Raw genomic sequence first — 9,787 nt, forward strand, 5'->3', positions numbered from 1 at the left:
TTCAGTGAACATGAGAATACTTACATAACCCTGGAAAAGGAGAGGCTTTGGAGTAATTTTATTATAACTTAAGATTTTTGGCTTGGTTGTGTCGTTGATAAATACAATTTGGCTTACATTTATAATTAAAATGCTTAGCTTTTGCAAAATTTGAAAATTCCATGAATTTTAAAGATGAAAAAATATTTGTCTTACTGTTATTTAAAAAATATTTATTATTAAATCTGTCTAATGGTATTCTTGAAATGTGTGATGATGGTATAAATATTGTATACGCTCTTTTATCTTTGTAATAATAAAACTGTCCTCAATGATTCATTTTTATTAAATATATAAGATATTAGAATCCTGGAATGATCTTTTTTTATCCCTACAATGTAGGTTTTATGGACATCGTCTATTGGCGTCATAAAACGAACCGTCCACAAGTGTGAATGATAGACCTGCGTCGGTTATGAAATTCGATCTATAGGTGAATCCAAAGTGACCCACTTTTTGTGTGTGGAGTTACGGATCGACCCAGTCCGTTCACAAACGCATAGATAATTTAGTGAAAGATGACCTTCGTCAGATTTCTGTGTAAGATATGAGAGGGGGAAGTGTGCCGGGAAGACAATGTCGTACATATTTTAAGCAGGCACGCCCTGTTCGCACAAAGGCGTAATTTATAGGACCGCGCGGAGACGGGTGCCTGAGTTATGTGCCGACGATAGCGACGAGCTTTTAACTGCCTAATGGAGCGATTTACTCCGACCACCTTGCGCCTACTCCCGCTGTTTACGTTCAAGTACGTCTTTAAATACTGGCTGTATATTTCATTGTATATATAACCTTTATTTATACTTAATAAGGTTATAATTTAAGGATTGAATGATAACAACTAAGTGATTAAATGTACTAGAAGTCGTATTTTATTATATTATCCTGCTTTTAATGTTTATTTTTTTTCATACATTTCTATACAAAAGAGAAGCACGTACAGCATAAATTCGAACGTGATGTTTATTTATAATCTCTTAGTAAGATAAAATTACAATAACAACATAAATCACCAGTGGGTTAACACAAGTATGCTATAATTATCAAGCAGTCGTTTATTCAATGGAATTTCCTATCAATTCCCTAATATTATTTATTCTTTGTGTACGAAATAGTGATGTTTGTATAGCAGTTAGGGAGTCTGGCGACAGCGTAAGCATGTACGAGCAGTGGGACTTGGAGGTGGGACTCGAAAGTTTTTCAATAAAACGTAGTCCTCCGAGACAACATTTCAATGGAGCTCAGTGTAATGTTTACGGCCAGTGCGCAAACATTCTATTCTCCTACTGCAACAATCGAATAATCTAATGTATCCATATATAAATTACAAATAGAATAATACATATTTTATAATACTTACTTCTGAAGAAAATTCTTAACATAGAAGATTCTGTCCATGGTTCTGAATTTAGAGTTTAAAAGTTTAAATTATAATCTTTTTCACAAGAGCTAAGAAGTTGGTTAAACTTACGTAATCGTCTTAAAGTCGGCTTGGCTATCACTTTAAACTTGATTGCAACCTACGTTCGGAACGAAACTCGTGCTATCTTAGGAAAACTTACGCTATCTTAACAGGGGTCGGTACTTTGTTTTGCTCCAATGCAGTTGGTCCAACGAGCTTTTGTTGGGCGTTTTGCATTGCAGGTCAAGAGCAATCCTCGGAGATTGCTTTGGGCTATGCGCGGGTAAAGTAAGCTATTTCAAGTGTTGCGTTTGCTGCTTTACACTTATGTTAACACAGTTTTATGTCATGGGATATTAAGTATTTGATAAAAAGACTAACTAGTGTGCGTACAATAACACTAACACTCACATACATACAAACTAACATGTACATACATGCACGAAAATTAGATAACGTAGCTATTTATTAGAATTAACAAGAACGATATAAAACATTTATTTCTTCGTAGTTAGGTCAACTAATAAATTAACGAGAAGTTGTAATGGATTGTTATAATTGATTCGTAGTGTAGTCATTAGAAGAAACAATTAGGTCGATAGTGGATTACTAAGGGTGATTGCATAGCGGAACGAGGTATTTGTGTCACATCGAACGATCGATTCGCCCGCTCCCAGCCAATTACTGCCGATACATGACCGAATATTGTTCTCAATACATCTGATACAGGGAACACGGTGTATAGTGTGAAGTTACCGCCATGCTGCGGACTTAACGCATTCGCTAGATCAGACTGCGGCCTGCGCTCTATCGAAAGTCCACCTCCACTCCGACTATGCGCTATCGTATTAGTCAATAATATACTCTTAGTTACGATTCATTCAGAGTCAGTAAATATGCGGAAAATTGATGCATTGATTGGAATATTCACTGTGACCCTAATCCTTTGTCTACCTTAAAATATAAATGCCACTGTATTAAAAGCGTAGAAAAATATATGTAATAAAGCTACGTTAATATTTATTACCTAGGGTCAAATGTGAAAGCCTAATTTGCCTTTAGTATTTAAAATTCTTAAATGGAATGTTTATTGCGCTGCTATTGTTTTAATGCGTGTAATAAAAAACATACAATCCTTTGACTTGTCCTTAAACTCGCTTGTTTATAATACAATATAGATATGATTGCTTTTCTAGCGTAATGTATTATCAAAACAAAGCAATGAACCCGATAGTTTAGAAGCCATTAGAGAGTTCCAGATCAGATCGATGAACCAAATTATTGTATTGTCGTCATACAAAGTTTTAAATTGATACAATAACAATTATAAGTTAATTAAAGTCATTTTTCGAGACTTATTTATAACTGTTTCTATATACAAGTTATACTAATGTAAAGCATGTACATAATATTCATATATACTGTATAACTGGATCGCTTGCGATAAAGGATTATTTATTTATATTTGTTAATGTAATTATACCGTATTTATATATATATAATATAATTCGAAAGAGTACGAATTTGTATTAAAAACATGTATTAGATTCTAGAGGTCTTATGTTGAGTAACACATGCATATTTGAGTAGACCACTTCGTACCGAGGAGGATAAGAAGAGCATTGAAGTGTGAATCAGATACCGGGAGTCGTTTAATAACGTTTCCTACAGTTCAAACTCCAAGAACGGAATTTCTTTCCTTGTGCATTTCCAATTGTGCACAAGATTTCTTTTTCTTGTTTGTTCGAAATGCGCTTTCGTTATCAGTTTTAAAAATTCTTCGTAAGCTATTTTAAAAGTTTTCTGATATTGTTAATTATGATTGGGTAAATAATACTGTATAAATTTTTATATTAGCGATTTCAATTTTTTATTGGAGTTTTTGTTTTTTATAATGCAACTTGGAAATTTTAAGTGAACGTTATTTCTTTTAACAATTTTTTGAATAAATAAGGTACTACTATTATACCCGTTCCGTTCTAAAATATATATTTTAAAAATTACAATAAATAAAAAAGTAATGATTGGTATTACGCCAAGTCATCTATTTACTTGTAATGTAGTGTTACATATTTCACTATTATTTTTTTATACGCAAATTAAAATTGTTCTTTATTTTGTTACGGTTCAGCTGTATTTAAAAAATATATACTATATAATCCTTGGTCTTGGTCTATCCTGTAACTAAAACTTATCTTTATACTTTCAACTCTGTTCCATATTAATTAATATAGTAATTTCGCGTGTCAATAAAAATAATTTAACACACACATATATATAGTATAGAACTATGTATGCATATGTCTAGTATCTGTATATTTTGACATTAAAAACTTTTTGGTGTCAAGACATTTTAAGATTTTTGAAGGCAATCTTAACTAAATAATCAGGTGAGCTACGGCAGTATGACTTTAACGACTCTAGAAAGGCAAGAGCTCTCCACGCTCAGCTGCTTCGCGCTCATGCACTTTTCAAGTACGCACTGTTTATGCTCCAGTTCAGTCAAAGTTTAAATTTTGCTGTAGATATCGGTACCTTCAGTAAATAATTAACGTGATTATGCTTAAACTAAGTGATTTTTGAAATACTCTGCAATGTTATGTTTTCTTCAAAATTAAAAAATAAATATATACATTTTTTAATCTTCGCAGAGAATGTCACTAGTAGATGAAGTACTAGTAAAAATAAAACCAAAATGGTATACAAATACATCTATTTTTATTTATAAGATTATAATTATATTTTTTGTTGTAGTTTTGTCTATAGTGTGATGTGCCATTATGATTAACAGTTTTTGTGTCATGACACATTTTACTAATATGTTAAAATCGCAATGGTTACAATTTTTTTTCTTACTTACATATTTGATATATACACCATTCTTACATGCAAACTACATAGGTTTAAGGGGATGGATGCTCAAGATATGAAGGGTTCTTAGTTCTTAGAGCTTTAAGCAATGCAAAAGTGTAGTGATAGTGAAGTGCCGTGTTTGTGAAATTCGAACAAGTCGACCCCGTCGACTTAAAAACTTCTAAGGGAATGTAATGCTATATCAGATAAATAAAATTGTATGGATTTAAATAACAAACTAAGCAATTAATGGAATATACTAAATTAAATAACTTATTCTCTTTTAGATAGTAAAATTAGACTAATTATTGAATAATGATGTATGATGTCGAATCTGGACCGCAATCACGTTTGACAAGATTAATGGTTCATTCATGTTGTTGAATGTAGACTGCGTTAATGCTAATATCATCCCCAAGAGGACATCCAGTTTCCTATTCAGCTACGCTCTAGCTGTCGTGCTTTATATGCAAATATTTATTTTTTTAAGAAAATAAATCCATTTTACTTTACTAATATATATATATATGGATGTACATTTTAACAGATGCAACATAATATCATATCATATTACAATAGTGAAAGATTTATCATGTAGCGACAATAAAGCATATAAATTGCCATTGAAAATTATTGCTGATTCACGTCGGTCGTAGGCTCTGTTATTATTTCAGTCGAATGACTTGGGTGAAGTAAAATAAATGAAACTATGTTACACACGCGATTGAGCAAATATTTCATCAACTTGTTGCCACAAAGGACTTCGTAAAATCATTGTATTCACGATAACATCCTTCGTACGCTTAATAGAAATTCGATTTTGTTTCGAGCCACCTCATACTACTCGCTGGGTAATAAAGCCGTTGTAACTCTCGACTGACTTTCCAAATCTGATGACTACATTTTACACACTATATGATGAATATGTAGTATATTTATTTGCCTCAGGCTCGAGCTAATCGTTCGTGGTGGGATATTTACTGTCCCGGGGGAAGTGTCATCAGATAATGTTATGTCCTGCCGGTTAGAGTTATTCTGTGTCACTACGTAGTGAGATTTACTCGCGTTCAATAATCGTATTACATTTTATAGTAAAAATACACATATTATTTTACCCAACACAAAGTTCTGCAGAGTTCGTACGATTATTGCAAGCTTTTAAAATATGTTAACATAAAGTAGGTATTATGATACATTTTACGAGGTTATTACTGTAAGCGTAAATAACGACTGAGCGGTCGTTTTTATCGTTCTCATATTCAAGCCATATAGATACAGAGTCAAATAATATTTTGTTTGTTTTTTATTTTAAACGATTGAATACAAATATATATAAATTGTAAAAAAATATGATTTTGGGTTTTTGTTACTTGCCTATGCAAGTTATTTGATGTTCTAACTGGGACGAGTAATTATAGAAGCTTTAACTATTTATACAAATGATAATTTCGGGAATTAATTGAGAATGTCATATATCATATTTGGAATAGTTATTAAAATTATGGATATCCTTATCGTTATTGAGATTCTGACTCAACCTGATAAAATGTTTACTGGCTGATGAATATTTACTAGACTGATGTTAACGAGATCTTCATCGATATGAAAATGCTGCAGTAGCTTATTGACGATAATTTATCTATTAATTCTTATTTTATAAATATTTCAAGTCTATTGTCCATAGCTAATTAACAAATTTTATTTAAATATAATTCCGTTTTATTCTGAAGATAATTTTACTCTGATAGTTTATTCACATTACATAATCACATCACTTTAACAACGTTTTTTATTTACAATTTCGGATCACTTATTTTTTTATACATGTTATTTCAATTTATTGTTCTTGCTTCAGCTTTATTCCTTAAAATATTTCGTGTTGTGCATACATACATACATAAGCGATGTTTTTACACAAATTAAATATTTCGCATGTATTCACAACTTTGAAACTGGATTGTGAATTATATTTAATTTTTTTATATAGGAGGCAAACGAGCAGGAGGCTCACCTGATGGAAAGTGACTACCACATTGTTGCAGATGCCCATGGATAACTGCAACACCAGGTGGCTTGCAGGTGCGTTGCCAGCCTTTAAGAAACGTCTATGCTCTTTTCTTTAAGGTTCCTGAGTCGTATCAGTTCGGAAAAACCGCCGGCGAATGCTACTTCACACTGAGTTTAGCGAAGCCAGTTGTGTGAGGCAGAAAAAGCCTTAAAAATCGCGCTATTGTGGATTTTCGGACATCTAGGTGGTCCGGTTGAAAATTAAAAGTTTTGACGCGATGTCCGAATCAATTTTGAATATATTGCAAAATATTTAGTTACACAGATTAAGTCATATGTTATTTTCAATGATTTCAATAGCTAAAGTAATCCAATAAAATATTCAATTAAATAAGTTACTCTCTCTTATTAATAAAAATAAATAAAAAAGTATTTTTCTTTATAATAGTCATCCTAACGTTTGAGTAGGGAATTAAAGAGCGGTACCATATTACTTTAGTTATTGTCCTTTATCTGGGGGCACGGCAGATGGCTGTCCAAGTCTCACATAGGCGTAATTATTTTTTTTCCGAACCGATACGACTTGGGAACCTTCAAGAAAAGAGCGTACTCTTTCCTGAAAGGCCGGCAACGCACCTGCAAGCCCCAGGTGTTGCAGATGTCCATGGGCGGTGGTAGTCACTTTCCATCAGGTGAGCCTCCTGCTCGTTTGCCACCTCTAACATAAAAAAAAGCTCATTGCGAATTAAATATTATTTTTGAACCAAATATTACTAGTGTATTTTAGTAAAATTTGTTTATTTATTTAAGTTTATATTGACAAAATATTTACAAATGACTTGTATGTCAGTACGTAGGTATATTTAAATTTTCTAAAAAATTCAAAGCTCTCTTCATAAAACTATAAATATTTCAGTTTCTATCTGTATTCCATATATTTTTTTTAAATAGATAGACGTTACAATTAATTCTTCTTTTTAATATTTTCCGTTTCAGCTTAAGAATCTAATAAATTCTATTGAATTATTTCAAGATATCAAACTCATATTTTATAATTATGTTTATGTATGACATGGAAATGTATTAGGTATTTAACTCACTTTAACTTCGAAATTATACTCATACCATAAAACATATGTACATAAAGCAGTGCTGCCGATATATCATTTTTATTTTTTTCGGCAAAATGAACCTTATATATAATTTTTATAAAAAACCCAGAACATTAATAATAAAGATAAACCATTTTATTTCATTTAATCGTTATATTTTAACAAATTGCTTTTTAATAGCTATTTCGTTTATAACATGATATAAATAAAAAAATAAATATGAATATTGCGTAAAGTATGCGTAAGATATGTTAACAATAATTACAAAATAAACTGGCTAAATCGCAATATTCATTTAATATTATATTTAGTTAATAAACCGTCTGGATAGTTTAATAGATAAGTTAAATTATTTGATTTTTACTTTTAGTCAAATCCCGAAGACTTTTTAATTTGGGATATTCCCGACCATAGGTACCATAATACATATAACCACATTCACACATTCCACGTAACGCGTAACAGTAATGTTAATTGTTTTTATTTGTCAATTCCCTATAATTCTTTGCAAATTGACAGTACTGCACTAAATCTCACAGATTCGCATATTTACATACATATACAAAACACGTATAAAAACGTAATTTTACGAACTTGCAAAAGTAGTTTTAATTTAAATTTGAGATTTACACAACAATGCCAAAACGTCATTATAGTAACTATGAAATTAAATAATAATTATTTTATTTTATATTTAAGTAAGAACCTTGTATAAAATGAGGCTGTATCCCATTAAATGTGAAACACATTTATTGAAAAATTGTTTAGGATAAAATTAAAGAGATTGAATCGTATTGAGTCTTAAATGATGGTCACATAAAAGCCTTAACATTGGGACAATAAAGAGGACCTTTTGCTATAACCATCATAATGAACCCTTTCGGCTTAACAACTTGGGTCTGCCTTTCGCACTGTACCGCTTTAGCGAATGTTAACACCAGCAAGCATTACTAAGCTTAAGCGAAGACAATAATGGAGCTTAGAAAGACATTATTATGGCTTTATAAGTTCAAATAAATTAATGTATGTAAAGATTTTGAAGGCAAAATAATTATCATCAAAGGTAACTTACTTTATGGAAAACCGGAGTTAGGAATTTGCACAAACTTATTTTAATAGGCAATACCACTCGTCAGTTAATCTATCAATCACTGCTTCGTTTGTTTAGTGACTAATTGATAAGGCCAACAACAGGTACCAATACCAATACTCGGCTCTGGCCATTATAAAAATAATCAGTAACTGCTGGAGAATTCAGCGTTCAGCGTTCAGCGTTCAGCGTGGAGTTTAGAAATAGTGAAGTGTTCACAATTCAATTTAAGTTCAAAAATGTACCAAAACTCGGTGGTACTGCACCTGAATTATCTTCGATTGCGTCGCTTTGCTGTTCCATCAAATTGTTAGAGTGAGTGGCTTTAACAAAGCCCTAACACCAAGCTTGAATCAAAATTTCGAATCAGAATTTTGGAAACAGGGCAATGCTGCTAGCATTCTTTGTTCAACTTCTCTCAGTCATGATATTTTTAAATTTGATTTGTACATACTTATTTAATTCTTCAATGATAATAATTCGTATGTGAATAATTTTATTTTTTAAATTCGAATTATACGGAAGTTCGTCTAATGACATTCACCATTATAAGGAAAAAGTCGTTATTCACATCAACTCATTTAATTTTAACTATAATTACGATGAAAATTGCCAAATTAAATATTTAATGAAACAATTTTGTTTTGAAGGAATTTCGATTGCCTTTATGAAGTTTTGCTGCGTAAATGACATAAGTTGTCAACTCGTCCTTCATCGAATATTAAGGCCATGTTAGGTGATTATAAGATCGGGTTCGACTGCGTAGATGCTTGTCTACGACAAAATATTTTTGTTAGGCAACACGTGAATCTAGAACTGTAACATAAAATCAAATTATAACTTGTAACTTTAATGTTTCAATTTCATAGGTTCCTTTAATATTATCTTTAGAAGAAACTGCTGCTGTTCTTATATGTGTATTAATACAGTTAATTTACCATACAATTACTATAACACGTTACAGCAACCATGGTTTTGATACATTATTTAATCAATAATAATTAGCTGGATTCTTAATAACCTAAGCCTAATTATAATGTATTACGTATTATATACGCATTAATCTTAAGACTGATATATGTTGATATATATCAGAGAAGCGTCTTCATAATCCTAATAATAAATATAACTGAAAAGACCACAAAGCTACGCATATTATACATTACTACCTGTTTATAAAGATTTATAGAACCTGTAAGTCCATAACTGATAGATAAGTCGTTCAATATACCTATTAAGCAAATACGATAGCAGAAATTAGTACGTTTATAGAACGCACATACA

The sequence above is a fragment of the Vanessa tameamea genome, chromosome 3 (assembly GCF_037043105.1).
Source record: "Vanessa tameamea isolate UH-Manoa-2023 chromosome 3, ilVanTame1 primary haplotype, whole genome shotgun sequence".
Classification (NCBI taxonomy): Eukaryota; Metazoa; Arthropoda; class Insecta; order Lepidoptera; family Nymphalidae; genus Vanessa; species Vanessa tameamea.